At 31.3% G+C, this 22,077-nt stretch overlaps 1 long non-coding RNA gene across 1 annotated transcript; it reads right to left on the bottom strand.

Moving 5' to 3' along the window:
• Nucleotides 1-725: 725 nt before the first annotated feature.
• On the bottom strand, nt 726-21,835 carry LOC129958896 (uncharacterized). Its single transcript, XR_008783344.1, has 2 exons — nt 21,657-21,835; nt 726-1,067 (listed from the first exon to the last, which is right to left on the bottom strand). It is a non-coding gene; the product is annotated as an uncharacterized LOC129958896 (long non-coding RNA).
• Between the last annotated feature and the right edge of the window lie 242 nt (nt 21,836-22,077).

The raw sequence follows: 22,077 nt of genomic DNA, 5'->3' as shown, positions 1-22,077 counted from the left end.
TGAAACGAGATAAATGATAAGACATAGAGGAGGCATCTTTTATAGATAATATAATGGAATTAATTCACACACGTAACATCGCAATTACACGAAAAGCGTAACTGCGCATATCATTTTATATTTTATTACTCATTGTATTACAAAACACTGGAGCGTCACGTCTTTTACCCTCGTGCAAAAGACGCACTAGCTTCGACAATGAAATTTGTATGTTGTATTGAAACATGTTTTGCTTGAGCATGAACTGACTCCATTTATATTTCATAGCTCATTGACTTTGTTACTGTTTCTTTCTTTCTCATTCCACCCCCCCCCCTCCTCTTTCTGGTTAACTTTCCCAAAAGTATTTAAAAATAGTTTAATTTTATTTATTACTTAAACAAAATAAAATAAAAACGCGATGTCAATATATTAAACTTTTCCAACGTTATTCATGGTAAATTGAAAATTATTTCCAATTCTTTCATCGATTTTTACCATTGCAAGTCTTTTCACGACAATCATGTGTTGGAACACATTATTTTTTTTTCTTTAACACATAATGTTTATTTATTTTAATCTTTTCCATTCTCCTGATTTTTAAGAAAATTAATCAAATTTTACTTTAAAAAAATCATCGGATAGAGTATAATTAGATTTAATCTAAATCTAAACCTGATGAACTTTTTTATACTAAGCAGATGAAGAGAAAAGGAAATTTCGAATAATCAGACAGTAAGGCAAAAGACTGTTAGTTTGCAATTTTTTGTAGAGGTAAATAATCATAATCATAAAAAAGATAAGTAACAACTGCTGAGTTTGAACGTTTCTCTTCACAAAAACTTTGGGAAGTGGTGTCTTAATTTAAGAATCTCGATTAGCAACCGAAGGATCACTAGTTCCAGATCCTAATTCATCAGTGAAATGCCATGTAAGCAGATCTGATGCATATTAAATCCATCGGGTCAAAAGATCCACTCCTAGCTTAGTATAGAAGTTTGGAGAGATGATTGTTGGTTCAGGTTTAGTCCTCGTCAGCTGGCCATGGTTCCAAATCACTAGTCCTTCTCAAAATCAATCTAGTATATCTAAAAGAAGAAGGAAAACAGAATATTAATTAAAATAAAACCAAATTTTTATTTTATTGACGAAAAGAGATCAACATTTTTCTTTGAACAATGATTTCTTCTATCAATTTCATCATTTCATTTCATCATCATCATTTTCTCTACCTTAGAAACTCTGAATAAATTTGACAAAATAACTCTTTTTTTTTTTTTTTTTTTTTTTTTTTTGAATTTGACTTTTTTTTCATATTTATAAATATGGGATATTCTAACCGACTTTTCAAGTATTTCTTGATTACATTTTTAATTTTAATACACTTACGTGTTCTCGACGATAATGCATAATTTTAATTTTTCTGAACTCAATTATCAGCTAGTCAATTAATTTAATTAAATTTTCATTTCATATAAGAGATATCATCCGTTGACGAAGTTTTGAAAAGATAATTACAGAATCCATAGCAAAATAATTAATTATGAATTAAAGACTAAAAATAGAGTTTGACGGTTTTTCAAACCCGGTTTTTAAAGTAAATTTGTTACATTTGAAAATCGGTTTTTAAATTAAGAAAACCGGTATCTCGGAACGCCAGGATATTCCTCTACTTCAAAGAAACAAACAAGTATTTTGAATTTTATCGTTGGGATCGATTCGTCTCGCAGCTGAAGGCTTAGGGTGATGAGATGTCAATTTATTAACAAGTGAAGGCATATTTGAATTTCTGTTAAATGAACTAAGAAATTTAAACACTGAAATAAGTTTAAATTATTATATGCTTTAGAAGAATGGATTCAAGAACGAAGACAAATAGAATTAGCAACTCTTTTGCTGTATTTGCAAAATCCACAAAACATTTCTAGTTCAGTGAAGAAATCTAGTGTATTTTATTTAGCTTCCAAAACTGAAACTCTTAAGTTATCTGGAAAGATATTGTATTGAATATTTCCAAATTCTTATATAGAAACCAATTCTGATGAAGAGCAAATCGAAGAAACTACTTATCAGAGTAATGCTTTTTTAAAAGAAGCCAGGGAAAAATCAATTCATAAGTTTCTTAAGGACCCTGAAAAAAAAACTTACAAATCCAAAGACACTGAAAGTTGAATTTTTATTATTTGAGGCAACGAATGAAAGAACAAAAAACTTAAATTTTTTAATTTGATGCCATGAAAACTATAAAACCAAGCTCAGTAGCTAGTGAACGAGTATTTTCAATTACAGACAATATTTTACCCAAAATAAGAACAAGACTTAGCCACCGCTCAGTGGATATTTCATGTTTTTTAAAATCTTATTTTCTTAGGAGATATTAAAATTAGTGAAAATAATATAAATATTATTTGAAATTTTTGTTTGAGTTTTCGTTATTTTATGTAAGTAATATGTGTATGTAATCCTTATTTTTTTATAATTTGACTTTGATATTGATTTCGTTTTTTTTTTTTTTTTTTTTTTTGTTATTTTATATAAATGAAATAAAATATTTCTCCTTATTCTATTTTTTTTGGACAAAAATTCGAAAAACGGCTAAAACCGGTTTTTTAAAAATATTGAATTCGAAAACCGGTTTTTCAAAAAGTCGGGTTTTGTATAAATCCTAGCTAAAAAGTAGACCATCATTACAAATCAAAAAGTCATTTTTTAGCACATTAATGAAAGCGTGTTTCCCTAAACAATTTTTATTTTATTCATAATCTCAAAGTGTCTACATATCGTTTCTTTAAATCTTCTGTAAAAGCAAATTCTGTCTGAAGATTTATGTAACATAAATGGGATCGAAGGCAACGTAAGTTAAGAATGTTCGCCGAAAAGAAACGAAGAAAACAGCGGGCCCTGAAATTCAGGTTTTTTATTTCACACAAGTGCACTGAGTCCGTCTATTATAACGCATAACGCACTGGATTATTAAGATTCGTATCAGATACAACCACGCCCTGTCGTTATTAAACGAACTTGTTATTCATGCTTTATATCAGTGATTCATATGGATATTCTCCACAATTTATTTTCACGCTATTGTTCAATTTATGCTATGATGTATATAAGTTATTACTGTAAATAATTTTATGAACTCATATTTAATTAACTTATTAATTTACGCTGGCTATCTTTAACGAGCAGTTCAAATGCTAGATGCGTTTCATTTCAATTAAATCTTTTAGTGCATAACTTAACGTTCATGATTCTTTTGAGCATTAAATAGAGACGGGCACCAAGGCTGTTTATCTTAATTTTAATAGCGTTACATTTGTTCTATTTGTTATGTACTAAAATCTTTTTAATGGAGTCGAGTCCCGTAATATCATAGTACCATTGAAACTTAAATGCTTGCAAAATCTATTTCAAATTACACGTTGTCTTTTACTGCAATGCAACTTCCGCAAAAGATAATGCTTTTTCATAAAAATTTTATAGAGAATCAGCAGACTCTTTCTTCCTTAGCACTCAAGAATGCAAGAAAACCGTGCTTTTAAATGTTTGATTAACACGTTGATTGGCACGCTAATTTCACATGGCTTACCCGTCTGGCCAGCACGAATATCTCATTTTGGTTTGAATATTTTGGTGAAATATTAGTTATCATAGATAAGTTAATTTGTGTAATCATTCGTAATTCATTTATTTTACTGAAGTCTCCGGTGATCTCCATAAGGCTGAAATATAATTGTTTGTTATGATTGTATGTTCTAAACCGCATAAATTTTTTCACATCATTTTAGTAAAGATGATATTATTGAATAATTTAAATGTATTAAAAAGTTACTTGAATTATGTGTTCTAGTAATCTAGGCTTCGAGTAACCTCTCGAATAACAATCAGCTGGAGTGGTTCCCCTGAAACTTTCTTACACACTCTCTAATAAAAGACGTATATTATTAACCGTACGCTTTTGGCGAACAATAGTTCTAAAAGAGCCTTTTGGCGTACGATCTTTGGCGATTGTTTTGGTGATTAATTGCTGAGATGCAATTAATGCACAAGTACCAGAAAACTGAATGTGCATTTTGCACGTTTAAGTAATTACGTTATTGGGTTATTAAGTTTATGTTGCTTGTGAGCGAAAAGACCAACAGTCGATGAGCCCCTTGACGATTTTGTTCTAAATGTGATGCAAATCTGCACTTTAGATACTAAATGTGTGCACCAAATTTTATTCATCTAGCTTTTTACTCTTCGTATTTATCGTGTTATATTCGGACAGATGGGCAGTCATCTAAATAAATTTTGTTTAAAACTTATTAGAAATCTAGAAATTTCGCATTAAGACCGTATACCAAATTTCATCTATCTATCTCAAAGCGTTTTCGATTATCATTTTCACAGACAGACATTATTCTAAAATCGTGTTTTTCGGGCTCGGGGAGTCTGAAATGTAGCCTTTTTTTGTTTGTTTGTTTTATACGTATTTTTCCCAACAGATAGAAACTAAAATCTGAGATATAACTACAATTGTAGTCACAAAATTACATTTTGAATTCGATACATTTCAGTGATTCCGTTTCTGAATTATTGCGTGTACATGCTTCTGAAAGCAAAAAACCGATAATCGTTCAACGCCTTGTTGGATTTGGCACAAAATTTCGCCGCGGTGGCCTAATGGTAAGGTCTCGGCTTCGGAACCGGAGGGTTTCAGGTTCGTGACTCGATTCCACCGAAGAGCCGTCGTGTAAGGGGGTCTGTTGCACGTTAAATCCCTCATGACCAAGCGTCCTCTCGCTGGTGTGGAGAGGGAGGTGCCAGCTCAGGTGTCGTCCTCGTCATCTAGCCGCGGTTCAAAATTACGAGGCCCGTCCCAAAATAGCCCAAGTGTTGCTTTAAAATGGGACGTTAATATAACTAAACTAAACAAATTGCCAAAAAATTTGTAGGTGTCTACAATACATATGCTACATTTGTGTACCAAATTTTATCCCTTTAACTCTCTTTAGCTCTAGTTTTAGTTTATATTTGATTAGCCGGACATACAGACTTCTTCTGAATAGGTAGGGTTTGCTCAAAATTTAGAAGAAATCTAAAAATTTGATGTAAAGACAATATACCAAATTTATTCCGTTTAGCCCAAAGCGTTTTTGAATTATTATTTTCACAGACAAAAAGACAGACGGACAGTCAAACATGTTCTAAGCATGTTTCCCTAACTCATGGAGGTCTAAAACATGGAAATTCGTCAAAAACTCGAGTTAGAACTTTTTGACAATTACAATTGTTTCTCTATTCTTAAGAGAAAGTAAAAAGTCATGTTTCTCTCTCTCTCTCTCTTTAACTAATTGAACAATAGATTCTTTTTTTTTTCAAAATTAGATTTTACTCAAGCAGATTTCAATTTATTACAGGAAACTATTTCATAATAAAACGGAAGTTTGAGTTTAATTTTTAAAAAAAATCAGTATTTTAATTCCAGGTATAGAAAACCTTCAACCATTAAAAAATTTTAACTTCTCAATTGAATCAAGGTTATTTATTTGATTTCTTGAATGAAAATTTATCTTAAAATCTGATGTGGAAAAACGTAACAATTTCTTTCAAAAATAAAAGAAAGAAAGAGGGAGAAAGACTTTCTCTATCTTTTTGCGATACCATTTGGAGTTGCGAATTTAGGTAATGTTCTTTAGTTGAACTTATCCAATTTTCTAGGTGTTTTCTAGAGAATATGCGAAAGTGGGTCACCAAAAACAATTTGAATCGGAAATGCATGCATAGTCAAACCCCTTTCTGATGTGAATCTCACGTTTTTTCTTCGTAAATTCCTCGCGAGTTTGGAGTTGAATATTTATCTCCTTCATGCATAAGAATAAGAGAGAGAACTGGTATTTTCGTAAAAAATACATTTTACCTGTGGTGCTTTTCACCCAGTGACAGTGCAGGTGTTTTTCTTTTGGCTGTTATTGCGTACAACGTCATTGTACGCAATAACAGTACTTCTTCAACAAGTTGTTTCTTTTTCCTAAATAGCTAACAGAGTTATTAAGGAAGAGGTTTACCCGATCCTACTACTTAAATATCTCTCTGGCGTCTGCAAGGAATTCAAAATAAAAATTGCTCTAAATCAAAATTTAATATTCTATTAGCTCTATTGTTACGAAAGCGTTAATTAAGAAAGATTTAACATGGAACAATGAACTAAAACTTTCCATCTTAGCATGCTAAATTTGGAAATAAATATTAAAATGAAACATCGGTTTAAAATTAAAAAAATAGAAAATAAACTTATTATTTGCTGATTAAATTACAAGGAGAAGCTTTATACATAAAGAGGGAATTTGAAAACCTTGTTTGGGAAAATAATTAATAATTGGGAATTTTGGAAAATAACAAATAATTTGGTGGGGGGAAAGAAAAAAGGGGGAAAAGTTAAAATTTTTAAGACTGTATCTGGCGGCACAACAAACAGTTTAAGAAATCTTGATCCTTTCCGGATTAAATTCTATACAGTCCTATAGGCAATGAAATTTTTGGGGCCCCCTTTCCTCCCCACAGCTGGATTAACTCCCTTGAGTATCTTTAGGCAATGCAGGTTTTGACCTGTCAAATATAGTAGAAGATATCCAAAATCAGATATCTTCTACTCATTCTATTTTAGTCTCGATGTAAGCATGTTGTTTTTTAGCAACAAATGTTAGTTTTTTTGTTTTGTTTGCTCGATGTTTAGTTTTTTAGCAACAAATGTTAGGAAACTGATGTATCTAAACACGCAACTGAGAGTCATTTGGAAGAAAATCGGTTTAAGTACCTCACAAATAATTTTTTTGAAAATTTAAACTTAAAAATAATTTTAAACAAAATAGTAAAAAAAAAAATTATAAAACGTTTTTAGAATAAGTTAAATAGTCTAATACAGAATTTGTAAATGCTGATGTCTCGTGATATGGTCAGTTAGCTACAGAAAAGATTGGACCTTATTGATCTTTCAATAAATTTGAAAACATGAAAAATATCCTACGAAAAATATTCTTCAATTTAAGAGATTTAAAAAAAAATTAAATAGGTTTAAGTAATATGATTCTTGTAAGTCAAGTAACAGAACCAAATTAGAATACCCTTAATATACCGTAAATAAATCTTATTGTAAGATAGTTGATTTTAATTTGGAAAAATTCGTGCACACGGTTCTTATAAATCACGTGAAAATGTATAAATATTCAGAAAATAATACTATATATATATATATATATGTGTGTGTGTGTGTGTGTGTGTGTGTGTGTGTGTGTGTGTGTGTGTGTGTGTGTGTGTGTGTGTATCATGAAGACTCAATGCTTCTAGATGAACTTTGCCATTTTGATAATTTTGCCTGGGCCACAACACAGAATAAAATTACAAATATATTTGATTCTTGCTTAGTGAACAAAAAAAAAAAAAAAAAAAAAAATGAAGCACGTAGTACTTTTTTCTGGTTTTTTTTAACCTCTTCCTCAGGATATAATCAGTATGAGTGACAAACAATTCGTTTATGAGGTTAAATACCACTTTCAGTAATTGTCTGTCAAAATCATTGTTTTCTAAAAGAAAATGGCCGGAAGACAACTGCCAAATGAACATTAATAGGTTTTTGTCAATATGTAGAATCAAATGGAATGTTGCTTCATTCGAAGTTCCTTAACTGTTGCAAAAAAAAACCCGTTAAAGGTGATGTTTTTTTCCAGAGAAATGTCTGAAAGAATAATTAATGCATTTAAGTTCTTTAAATTTTTAGTATTCTTCTCGGGAACATCAATTTTACTTTAACAATTTCGTTTATATTTCAATGCATTAAAAAAAAGAAAAGAAATTTTGATAATTTTGAAGCAGTTTTGGCATTCCATTTCGTTCAATTGGTAATTTTTTAAGATCTGTTAATTTTCAGCGTATGTATTATATTTTGTCAAAGCTATATCATTAAATAAATTCTCGATCTTCCCTTTTCTTTTGTCAAATTGCTATTTCGATTTGCTGCTGATTTCTTGATCCTGCTTACTTAAAGAATGATATTTCAATTTAGATTAAAGGAAAAGTAAAAAAAAAAAAAAAAGTAATTGAAGAATAGAAGAAGAATTTTCTAAGTGCTTCATTCTTTTCACTGCTTAATGACTGATGTCTGATTTTTCAGAACATCTTTTTCTTATGAATCGTGTTTATTATTTTTTAAGAAACATGCTACTATTAAATAAATTATCAGTCTTTATTCCCAGAGGCGATAATGGGTGAAACTATTACATTGTATCGATATACTGCAATTGTACCATTAGCCTCTAAAAATATTCCTATTTGCTTTTAAGCTTCACTACTAACTTAAGGAATAATGTTTCAATTCAGACTAATGGAAAAGGCAGCAAATGATACCCTAAAAAAGAATACAAGTTGTTGAAATCACCCCACTTTCTAATGACTGATGTCTTCATACTGATGTCCCAATCTTAAAATATTGTTGGCATCCCTTACCATTTGAAGATGAAAGCAATAAGCTGAAAGCGAACTCGTGGAAGAAAGCAGCCGTGGGTCCGGTACAGAATCACGAAGAGACCTTTTGACCTCGAACTCGGATCGAGCCTCACCCTTTAGCATTATCGGTCAATCAACAGGAATTAGCGTCATTTCGCTACATTTGGTGGGATATCTCTCATTTTCTGGAGTGACCTCCACATTTTTTCTTACTTCGTAGATGCGTTTGGTAATCACCGTTTTCATGGCATTTACATAGATAGCCTTTCATGTTGCAAAGTGTGATGATTATTTCGAGCACGCATCATCTCAGACATTCCTTGCCGAAGGTCTAAAACAAAGCAATGTTATAGTTCATGTGGCTTTAACTATCTAAATGACGAGTTAGAAATAGAGCAGATGGTTCTCTAATGACTTTTCAACCTCACAGGTCGGTGGTTCTGAGTATATGATTAAGAGACGCATTCAATTTAAAAGTTTTACATATCGTGACAGTCTGGGGTGAACGTTTAAGGCTATACTGATAACAAAATATGTTAATTCAAAGCAATGAAAGATTAACTGTATATTTTTTCCTCGTTGAAACTCAGGATGTCCTAAAAATGTTTACACACTTTGAATAACTATTACTTAAACAAAGTAATAGCGTGCATTAAATTTCATTACACAATTTACAAAAAATGCAAAATTTTACAAAGTTTGACAAATTTCATCATTTACTTTTAAACAAATGTAGAATTTTCTGAAATCAGTGTTCGAATTCTCGACGTTTGTCTCCAGGTGCTGCTGAAAAATAATTGATCAATGGAAAGGCTTTTCTCAATGAATAAATAGAATCTCAAAGCATCAATGGAACGGTTTTTCTCGATGGATAAATGGAATCTCAATGGATCAATGGAACAGCTTCTATCAATGTATGAATGGAATCACAATAGATCAATGGAACGGTGGTTTTTCGCAAACGGTGTTCAATGTTTTAGCTGACATTCATCTATATTCTGTTTTAACGAATATTTTCAGCTTCTTGATTGCAGCTGGCTATAAATATTGTAATATATGCTTGCTATAAATATTGTTTCACGTATTCCTTAAAAAAAATAACTCATCAAAATGGTGAATGAGGGGAGAATTAAATACTACGTCTTCGTGCTAACCATCTGTACTCCAGAATCCATCAAAATATGCCAATGCCAATGATATGGGGGTTGTTGGGAAGCGCCTAGGCTCTGAGGTCTTTAATCTTCCGCTCGACTGACTTGATGAATGAGTAACAAACAATATGTGTTGAACGTAATTTGGGAACTGTATTATTTAATTTTATGTTTAATTATGAGGAATATATTGATTAAAGAAAAAAATAAAAAAGAATTAAAAATAAAAAAAAGTAATTTATTAGTTATTAATTAATATCATTTTACCTAACGTTATTAATATCTATGTACTAGAATAGATGCATTGGACAATGCCAGGGAACTTTCATGCTGACGAGGTGCGGCCATCAAAATATGTATTTGAGTAGTGAAGGTGCCTCATTCTGCAGCAAGTATCATTCTTTAACATTTCATGAATGCATGGCATAAAATATTCTTGTTCAAACAAACACCTCCAGTCGGGGTATTCTCAATAAATAAACCCAAATCTTTCATAATTTAACAAATTATTCTACATAGGTAGCATATAAAAAGGTCTCATAGTGTTCCACCGACAAACGAGGATTCTCATTTGTAAGTATCTATAATTATGATGACTGATTGAGCCACAATTTATTAAAAAGTATTTTGTTAAGAAAAGTAATAATATTTCTAAAAAATGAAAATGATTGCATTATTTCTTAAAAATGTTTGAACTTCCTATAGCAAAAATATTTGATTTTCCTTATTATTTTTCCTTTTCCATCATGCAACTTTGATGAATGCTATTTATTATTTCTATAAAAGTTATTCGAGGCCTTCATACATTTTTTTGGATATTTATTTTTTTGAAATCAACAGCATATATCAACAATTCTTTTCAGGAAAAATATTAGAATGAGGGGAATTAATAATTCTGTAATACATTATTATTTTTTCTGGAATAGCTTATGTTTTTTTATAAAGGAGATTCAATAAATGTATGCATAGGAGAGGATAAATAATTGTTCACACATACTGGAGCTTTATTGATATCCTCAATAAAAAATTCACCGCGTGTTAATAAAGTTTCTTTTATTACATATTCATTATCCCCTTTTTCTTTCATCTTTGAGTTATAATAATAAATGAAGATGTTAATCCACATGTTTCTGACACCGTTTCAACCATATTTGCCAGTTTCAGTACATGTGTAATTTCAATGCTAAATCAGACGCAGTTGGAAGCGTATCTTTTTGGTAGATTTCTAACAGTATTGGTAAAAAGATTGGTACTTAGTAAAGATAATGTCTTATTATTATTAATGGTCCTGGTCTTTAATAGAAGGTGTAATGGTTAGAAATTGGATGTCGGCTGATGTGTCATTCCCGTATGTTTCAATCAAGGGGCGACTTCGGTCTCTGTCGTAGGCCGAAGACATCCTTTGTATAACTGTGGAAGAGGAACACAAATCTATTTAAACAAATAATCTACTTGAAGAAAAGCTTCGAAATCGAAAAAATCCTTTTGATATATCTGTTAGGAAATGCGTTTTTCTTTGTCTGTACTATAATGCAAATAGCCTCAGTAACTTTTGATGATCAATTTTGTCAATTAGTAAGAGAAGTAATGAACAGCTGGATGTCTCAACTCAATGCTTCTAGCTATTAGTTTCCTCTTTTTATTAAAAAATGTAACTTAATCTGCTTCATTGAAATTCTATAAATGCTTTTGTGGATTTATACATAATTCTAATGGCATTAATAACTTTTTGCTAACCGGAATGACTACAGAAAAGTAATATTTTCAAGTTTTCTTACATGTTAAAATCCTATTACATCTTTGTCACAAGACAGACTTATTTATTAAAGAATGTTGTAGTATTTATTATTGCATTTTTCTATTTACATTGTACTGAACCATAAAAAAATCCAACAAAAAAAAGGGAAAGGAAGGAAAAATAAGAAAATATTCATATTGACTCCACTAGCAAAAATACCTTTGAATGAAAGTATGTTGTTGTTGTTTCTTATGGCACTTGCCATGGACAAGCCCGCTGTTACGAAGACAGCAATTTTAAGCCGGTGGAGGAGCGTGTCTTGTTTTTATAGTAGCGCCATCTAGGGCCAAGAGAACGACTTAGCTACACACACGTCACAACCCGTTTTACGGGACTGACTTCATTCACGCATTTCGTTCAATCATCCACAGATCGTAATTTAAACTTGAATCAGAGAACGATCACCCCTGATCCAGTACCCCCAGTGGCATTACTCACGACATGGAGGACTCTGTGACCACGACAGATTTATACGAGCGTCAGCCACCAAGCACGCGGGGAATCTTCTACCAACCAGGCTATCCCGGCCCTTGAATGAAAGTATTATGGTCCTATAATCATAATAAGTCCAAAAGTCAGTCCGGTTTGCGATAACTTAACATAATTTATAATGTATACAAATTTTTTTCTCAAAGAAACGATTTTTTAATTTTTTTTTTATTAGCTAAAACCATTAAGATGAAAACTTTGTTCATTGAATTCAGATAATACCACACAGAGGATTTAGTTTTTATTTTATATATTCAAAAATGCAGAAAAAATAATATTTAACAGCAATGCGAAAGATAAAATTGATTGATGTCAATTAACCTTAATCAGAGAAAATAAAGAAGTGCACTCATTAAATGAAACCGTATTACTGTTGAAAATATGAAAAGAATTACTCCTCTGTTGTAAAGGGTTCAACTTCTCAAGAAGTCCTCTCAGGTTTATGATAAATAATGATACTGCTATACTTTTTTGAAACCACATTCGAATTTAAGTAGTAATAAGCTCCACAAATAGGAACAGAACAGCCTTCTTTTGTAAAAACAAAGGGTGTTCTTAAAAAAGTGACAATAACTGTTACAACTTCATCGTGCAAAGGGAAAATGATGACAGCTCATTAGTTACGTATAAGTGCTTAAAAAGAAACTTGATGACTTTGGCCAAGAGTAATTGGAGTGGTGGAGTAATTTTGGTTAAGAAAAACTTTCCTCAAATGGATACAAAATAGAAGAGCTTAGTTTTCGTTATTACTCTTTAATTCTCCTATAATTGAGTTGAGTGGATTGAATGAATTTCTTTAACGAGAGAAAAATGTGTCACTGGAAATTATTTTTTTCATCGCACTCTTGTTGTCGTGTTTTGCCGATGGCGAATGCATAAAAGCAGATAATCAAAAGATTTTCTTTTCGGTAATTAATAAAGAGATTAACTTCTTCTTTCTTTTTTTTCATATTTGTGGTTCTCTCAAAAAATACACCAAGAATTACTTAGCAGAGTTGAATATCGCTGAAAGAGTAATTTTTCTGGAACTTTCTCTCACAAGGAGAACGTAGAATAAATTGATAAACCAATAACTAAAACGAAGTTATGCATATAGACCAATGACATAAAGATTTAACAGGTCTGTAACATAGAATTCAAACTTTGAGTACAATGGTTATTGATCATGTAATCAATATTTTGAAATTTTATTGACAAAATGCAACTCAAATCGATAAATTTAGAAACATTTAATAATCACTTGTCCACTTTTAAAAGAATTTTATTTCTAACATTAAATTTAATTATACAATTATAAAATTATGAAAATAAATTTTTGATATGTGATTACCATAGCAAAACTTGTTTGTTATGTCATAATACCTTTACAATCTAATAAAAGTACTGTATAATGCAATACGTTTGAATGAACAGCGCTTAGCAAAATCTAATGTATCCTAAATTGTGGAAAATAACATTTCTCCATGTATTGAACCATATATAGTTTTAATCACACTACTGACATAATATTAAAATGAAAACACATTTTATTGTTTGTTTGTTTCTTATGGCACTTGCCACTGACAAGCCCGCTGTTACGAAGACAGCGATTTAAGCCTGAGGGGAACGTCTCTTATTTTTTATAGCAGCGCCAACTAGGGCCAAGAGTACGACTTTGCCACTCACGCATCACTCATTCGCTTGCACAACCCCTTTTTACAGGAGGGCACATTCACACATCTCACAGATAGAACAACAGAAGAACAACCATGCCCAAACCGGGAATCGAACCCGGGACGCCCAGATCACGGGGAAGACGCGCTACCCCTATGCCAGGACGCCGGCACACATTTTATATTAATTGGATTCTTTACTGAGTTGTCTCAGGTTAAGAAATTTCTTAAGGTATTTTCGAATCACTCCAAGTCTGAAATATTCTTGAGTCTTTCCAGAAAAGAATCTTTTTCGACACCACATTTTGTTCACTTTTGCAATATAACGTGCATTTTTACCCTTTCACTGCCAGTGAAATTTTAAAACGTTTAATTTTCCAACGAGATATCTCGTAAATGGCAGTGAATGTGTTAATATTATTGGAGTAAAAAAAGAATTGAAAAATTCTACTTACAGTAGCTGCAGTTTAATTCTAAGTATATCAGTGGTATACTATAATTTATAATCCATTTATCAAGCAAATTATACTCAAACCAAATGACATGATATAACCACTGTTTATAACATAATTAGCAAGTTTGGCAATAGGTGCTATGCAGTAAGAATATAAAACTTCTTTGGTGCTTTATGCCATGTTATTTTTACTATTACCATGAAGCAAGAAAACTTCTGTTGCCGCATACCAAATATCGCTATATATCAAAGTTAATTGATTTTAGTCGTTTGATCTTTCCCATATTTAGTTTAATGGATTTTTAGTTGAATTCTTGGACTCGAATCAAATTCCTACATTCTGTACCAAACACTCAACAAAAGATTTCGTATTTCCATTTCTTCTTAAACACACCCACATGATTTTCTTTTGACACCTAGACCCAGTATCTCAATTATAATATCATTATTTTCAGTTTAGTACTTTTCCTTTCCGTCCCAAGCTGGTTGATTCAAGACTGAATCTTTTTATACCATTTCAAGAACTTAGATATGCCATCCTTTGTTAAGTTTCTCTTTTCTTTCTGAACTCTTAAAAAAATGTAGCCTTTTTCACTTAAAGGTGTTATTTTACATCACTTTCTTAGAAATGAATTCTCTGAGAAATTGTGCCTTTGATTTTTTTTAAATATTTTGTATGTGCATTAAATAAAAGAACATGCACAAGCACACGTTAAAAAAACTCGATGTTCATAATAGCAATCGCATCAAAGCCCGTTCACAATAATAAGCCGAATGAATCGCGAACCGCTTGCCGAGAACCGAATTCTATCTGTTTTATGGTGAACGCAAAATCTTCACAGTTCAAAATGAATGTGTTCGCATGTAGTTAGCCGGTTACTGTGAACCTCCAACGAATATGCAAATCAAGCGCTTTCAAGGACAATCCTCTATCACCCTCTTCCATTGGTAATGAATGATTGATAGTTCCTCTTGTGTTCCCATGGTTCACGTTGGGTTCGCCATGAAAATATTTTTTCTCGTACAAACAAACATAAAAGAATATCCTTCTCGTAGTTCAAATCAAATGAACTGCATTAAGAGTTGACTTGAGAATAAAAGATAGCTCAACATAAATTGTCAAAATACTTAGAGTAAATTGCTATTCAATTGAAGAAATACTACTTCGTTCCAGCTTAACCAAATATGATACATTTTTCTCGATATTTAATAATAACTTTTATCAAATGACAGACAATTGAATAAACTCTATTTCATTAAATTCTTGATCAAGTTTTCTAATTTTAATGTAAAAAAATATCCCGATGGAATTTGAAAATAAAGTTTTGTATAAGTGATGAAAATGAATGTGGTAAAGTAAAATGGTATAGTATTTCAATAATGGTATAGTATTTCAAGTGCATTAATATTTAATGTAAATCTATTTTCCATTTAATATAAATACAAAGAAAGATAGAATGTAAACGAAATTTATAAACACACGAAAACGAAACTATGTGCATACAATTAGTTAAGACTATTTGCTTATTGCTAGTGCTTACACACCAGCAATGCCTATAAGCACTTGCTGATAAATTGTGTTTTATGAAGCCATTAAGAAAGCAGGAGTAAATGAAATGAGATTAATGAAATTTTTAAGGTTTTTTTAAGGTTAATTTAATTTTTAATCTATAATAATCTGATTAAAATTTATACAACACACCTTTAATTTTAATTTCTGATATAAAAATATATTGTAATTTTATTCCATGAGTCACAAATTTTGTATAAATGAAATTTCAATTAGTAGGCGAATATTTTTTTAAAAAAATAATGAAATTATGTTTTAGAGTACAATTTCCTACAGCAGCAGCCCCAATTCAACTAAATGTTAACGCTTAAGTTTGTTTAAATTATCATAAATATAGCCTCAAGCCCTTCGACTACTTCAATGTTTATAAGAATTCATCATAGATGAATACAAAATTTACAGATACTTTATTTCTTGTTTACTCTTAAATGTATCAAAAATTTGAGCATAAAAACTTATTGTATAAAACGTCTTAATGAAAAAAAAAATCTTAGAAATGAATTGCGGCTTAACATTTAAAACATGATGAATGCATCAGATTCATTAAATAATTTCTTTTAATATTTTGTAAATTGGAAAAATTAGTAAAATACTCAATATTCATGGTTTCATATAAAGAATTTGGCTTAAAAAGCAAGACTGGGGATATTTTTTATTTCATATAGGAAAAAAAGGAAATTCATATAGGAAATTTTCATTTGCTGATTTTATGATAAGCTAATTTAACTAATGGGAGTGAAGAAACTGTTTGTCTTTTAAAGAGTGTTATTTAAATTTTATATTCCGAATTATGCGTTAAAATATTTTAAATTTTTCATGTTTTTCTTGATTGAAGAAAAATATAGAGAATTCATTTCCTTCAGCAATTCGTTAGCACTAACGTCATTTCAAAATTACCAGATATCGTAGATTAGTTGAAACAATCCAGAATTTTGCCTGCTTTTTCCGGATTTGTCCTGAAATGGTCCTAGATTGTCTCACTTTTTAATTGTTATTATATAATTTACATCAGAAACATTTAAATAGGATTGAAGAAGTAAAAATGAAGCATTTTCATTTCATTTCCAATATATTCTATGTATGGAGAAAAGAATCGATCGGATCTTCTTAATAGAGAAAAAAGATAAAAAATTCAGAAATTGTGCAATTTATGTTTCTTTATCTTTTATACATTATTTTCCAAAAATAAATAAATAAGTAAGTAAATAAATGAAAGAAAGGAAGACAGGAACAAAAAAATGAACAATTTTTTTTTCGTTTATTAACTATTTTATTGTTCCTACATTTGTTTATTTGCTGAATTACTTCTTGGATTTTGTCCAATATCCCCCCCCCCCCTCTACCTCGGAGGAAAAAAAAAAAAACACATGAAAAAGCATCTCGCTTTCGAAACTCTTAAAATCGAGTCAATTAAGTTATTTCCCAGTTGAAATGATAAACTAACAAATGGAGTTTGTACAAGCTTAATTTTAATGGCTTAGGAGTACATATAATTTGACCAAAAATAAATAAGAAATTAAAGTCATGCAAACATATTACAATTCGACCAAAGTCATAGTTAACGTTATTTCCTAACATTTCGTTGGATGCTTTAAACGTTAGCCTTCGCATTCCTGCGTGTACAGACAGACAGTTGCGTCGCTTATAAAAGAAACACATTATATTTGAAAACACAATTCCACGGCTGTTTTTAGCAAATAAATACTCCTCTTAAGGTCAACGTTTTTTGAAAATTGGTATGAAAGGATCACTTTTTATCCTGGCAGAGGCTCTTGTTTTAGATTTATAACCATCTTGAAAAATTACTATGTCGAAACTGTTAGAGCATTTAAGTGCTTTTATGCTGCTGAAAAGCAGCAGCTAACTCTTCCCAAGTACGAAAAAAATGCATCTAATTTAACCTCTTCAAAGAGTGACTCAAACGTTCCTTTTCAAACATGTCAGTTTTCTTGTTAAATAAATCAGATTTTTAGTTGCATCGCGAGGAGCTTTGACCGATAAGTCAATATGATGTTTCTTTTGATTGTACACTTTTAATAGCGCATACTTCAGGCGTTTTTGTTTGTTTGCATAAGCTGTAGCGAAAACGAAACATGGAGAGTTCAAAAGTCCTCGTTAAAAATCCGGAAATCATGGAAGATTGCTTTTAGTTTTTACGCGTATTTACATTATTACTTTGCGCTCTAGAATGAAATGTTTGAATAGCCTAAAGAAGTGGTTTAGATTTCTTCATATTAATTTTTTTTTTATTTGGAAATACATGAGAATAGTTGAAGCCATTATTTCCGCATATGAGAATAAAATAACATTTTTGACATTTATATCTCAATTTCAGAAACGTAATGACAATAAGCATTTTAAAATCTGAAGGTATTTGTTATTTCTGAGGCTTTTTCTTTATTATGTACGGTCTTCGCGGAGAATTTCTGAATTTTAAAGATGCGATTATTATTTAAATAAAAAGAAAGTACTTTTAATCTTACATTGTTGGAAAAAATCGTTGGTTGCATATTTTCGGGAAAAAATATGCAATCTTTATGAAAAATATAAAAAATGAAACTATTAACCGCAAGCGCTTCACATGACAGCAAAATGTCGTAAGCGAAGAGTTTCTATTTATTATGAAACATACAAAAAGAAAATGGAATTTGCTTTCAAAATCCTCTGAAGTATGAACTTATTTTCTTGACTGAAAAGATTGTATTCATTTTTCTTCTTTAAAACGTCTTGAAAAATTTTAACATTTCTTATATGGATACATTTTTTGATGTGGAATCTATACAAAATATTCTTTTCACTTGAACTGGTCTATAGTTATATCTTGTGACTAAGAAAAAAAAATCAATAGCAACTACAAATACTAACTAAAAATAATAAATCGGATATCATTTTATAAACCTACTTCAAAGTAAAGCTAGTCAATCATGCATCATTATAAATAATTTTTTTTTACTATCATAAAATGATATAAAGCGCAATATATAAAAGAACAAAAAAACTTAAGCCATTATTATAACTATGCTTTTATTGTATCACAATAGAAATTAAGAACAAGTTCTGTTTATCTTATTTTATTGTGTGCTCAGTTTCGGATATTACTTTTAAACTGATGACATTTGACTCTCTTTCCTATCAATATTACTGTGAGATGAAATTTATTTCTTAATAACTCAGCATGGGTAATTGACTGCATAGTTTGAATATGATATTTCGAAATATCTTTTGGTATGAAAGTTATATTAAAGTTCTGCAAGAAAGTGAAAATCCTCGTCTCGAAAAAAATACTGGTTTAAGGAAGCTTACATTAACCAAATTTAGTTATATGAACGTCCCATTTTTTTTAAAAGTAACACTAGGGTTATTTTAAGACGCAGCTCGTAATTTTGAGCCGCGGTCAGATGTCGAGGATGACACCTGAGTTGTCCCTCCCCTCTCCAAACGTCCGCACCATACAAGTGGGAGAACATTTTACCCCGATGGATTTACAGAGAATCAGACCAGCTTACCCAACAGTTCGTCGGTGAAATCGAATCTCGAAACTGGAACCCTCCGATCCCGAAGACGAGGCCTTTCACCAAGCCACCGTGACCCCTTGCATTAATCAAAGGCATTTTATAAAGAAAAATTGTTACTAAAGTAAATTACTATTAAAATTAAAGCACATAATGAGAAATTGATTCAAGTTTAAAAAGTATCTGCCGTTTTATAAAATGACTAAAAAAATAGAATTAATCTAATGAACATTAAAAAAACTGCAGTGTTTTTATCTTCGAGAATATAAAAATTTTCTAAATTATTAAAATTTTTTTAATTAGTTTACTTAGTTCCTTATATTAATGTGACGTTTGAAAGTAGCACTAGGGCACATTAGGACGGACCTCCTAATTTTGAACCGTATATTATCATTATATCATTTGAACCACATATTAGCATTTTACTGCTATTTATTGGGAAAACCCATTTAATGGTTCAGTTATTTCTTATCTACAGAAAAGAAAACAGAATTTCTTTTTAAAAATGTTTTTTATTCTAATGCAGTACCATTAACTCAAACATCCTCAAGAAAAGGTGAAATCGAAATTTTTAGTATTAGCCATAAATATCTGTAAGATGTTTAGTGCGACCCCTCTCAAAGGAGCGAATTCTCCCCTAAACTTTCTCGCATATTCTCCAATAAAGGTATTGTCCCTCTTCCACTGAATAAAATTGCTGACCTTGGAAGGCCGTCAATAACTTGCACGGCATTGATGAAGGACAGTTACGAGATATAGATCTTTGACCAGAATCTCGCATTTTTACTGAATCAATCGCGATATTATATATTTTGGACTCCTTTTTGCTGCCCGATTGACACCAAAATTTGACAACGACAATTGTAATTGTAATCATAATACCGAATATCAGTGATTTATAAATTATAAGCTTAACATAAATGCAAAAGTACAGATCTACAGAGAGTCAATCGTTTGAAGGATTTCGTTCAAATTTTTATATTTTAGACGTTAATACTGTGTACCAAATTGCAACTGTCTAGCCCTTTTTGTTTTATAATTTTCGAATTCACTTTTTCTGGGGTAGCCAGGGACATGGTGGCCTCGTGGTAAGGTCTCGGCTTCGGAACTCGAGGGTTTTAGGTTCGAGGCCCGATTCCACCGAAGAACCGTCGTGTAAGCGGGTCTTGTGTCCGGATCAAACGTCCTCCCGCTGGTATGGTGTGGGGAAGGGGGTGCCAGCTCAGGGTCGTCCGACCGAGGTTTGAGATGACGAGGTCCATCCCAAAATAGCCTTCTTGTTGTTTTAAAACGGGACGATAATATAACTAAGCTAAGCTCGGATAGCCAGACGGGCCGATTTCCTGAGAATGGATTTCTTTCAAAATTAGATAGAAGTATACAAACAAGATCATAATTCTATATAAAACAATTTTAGCTGTCTAGTTCAAAGTGTTTTTGAATTATTATGTTCACAGAGAGACATAATACAAAAAATTACGTTTTTCGGACTAGGGGAGATCTGAAATGTAGAGATTTGTCAAAATCTCTAGTTCGAATTTTTTGACGATTACATATTACTTCCTATTCAAGAAAGTAAGAAGTAAGATTTTTATTTAGAATTAGATATCAAATTAATGATGAAATGAAAGAAATAAATGCTCAATAACAAAAAATTTTTTAAAAAAATTATAACAAATTAGATTCTAAAAGTAATGAAGAATAAAATATATATATTTTTTTTACTAAATAAAAGAATTATATTCACTTTAAAGAATTAAATATAAATCCGGTTCTATTTTTTAGAACTTCACAGTTTTCAGAAACAAAACCAGTTATTTAAAAGCTTTTATCAGAAAAGCAAACTCGGCAGACAAATTGCCAGTTGTAAAACCAAATTCTTAATAATAGTTTTCTCTAACTGCGAAGTTTTCAAACATTAGAATAAATGGATGGCAAAACAATCCAGTCATTTACTTGAGCGGTTTGCTGCGAAAAATTAATTTCAGAAATAATGTTCCAAAATTTTATAGTCATTTGACAAAAGCGCCACGCCCTTGAAACATGCTGAAATCAGAATTAATTGTAGTCATCATGATATAAGAAAGAAATGCGTCCCTCATATGGCGATATTCGCATAAAATGAATGGAGAACAATTTAAATAATAGGTCGTATTCCTCAAATTCATTGAAACACCCTCCGAGAAGATAAACGGCCAATTGTAAAAAACATAATTTTTAATAATAGCATCTATCCACTGCTACATCTCGGGAACAATTCATGCATTAATTTGCGTGATAAAGAGCTTCAGCTGTTTAAATGTTTCGAAATTAATTTCAGCTTACTTTCTCAAGATCATACGCTTTCAAATAACTCGCCAAGGCATATTCCACGAGATCGTGACAAAAGCACATCGCAAAACTGTCGATGTTGCCTAACATGCTCGAGCACTTATGGTTCATTGTTGTGAGTGGTGAACCTAATTCACGTCTTCGCTCTCGTTTCGTCACTGCAACATGCACTTTCACCGAACAGTTATAAAAAAATGGCTGCATATAAATATATCTAACCATCCTGAATCGCTCACCTTCTTGCTGCTTCCGCGAATGCCATTGACGTGACCTGACTCCGGGCCCTTTGCACCAGTCTTGGCTTTTCTTGTTTTGTTCTTTACCTTTTCTTTCTGGCTCGCCTTTGGGGAGAGTAATGCGCTGGCTTGTCCTTAAGCAAGGCCATGCTTCACGCGAACGAATCGTCACTGAAGAAGAGGGCAGGTCGTTGCTGAAAAAGATACGATCCAGTTTGAGCTGAGAAAAATGCTAAGCTATCTCTTTTCGATGCCATAATACAAAATGGCAAAGATAGTAGCCGAAGTAAATGACCGTCGTTCACCATTTAATAAATGTTATTTGAGTAGCTTTTTTGTCCAAGTTATTCATTTTTGGGGCAAATTAAATGCGTAGAAAAAACAATGGAAAATATTCATATCCCCTCCCCTTCGTTTCTTT

The sequence above is a fragment of the Argiope bruennichi genome, chromosome X1 (assembly GCF_947563725.1).
Source record: "Argiope bruennichi chromosome X1, qqArgBrue1.1, whole genome shotgun sequence".
NCBI lineage: Eukaryota > Metazoa > Arthropoda > Arachnida > Araneae > Araneidae > Argiope > Argiope bruennichi.
Note: the sequence above shows the minus strand (reverse complement) of the source record. Positions and strands in the feature narration are given on the sequence as shown.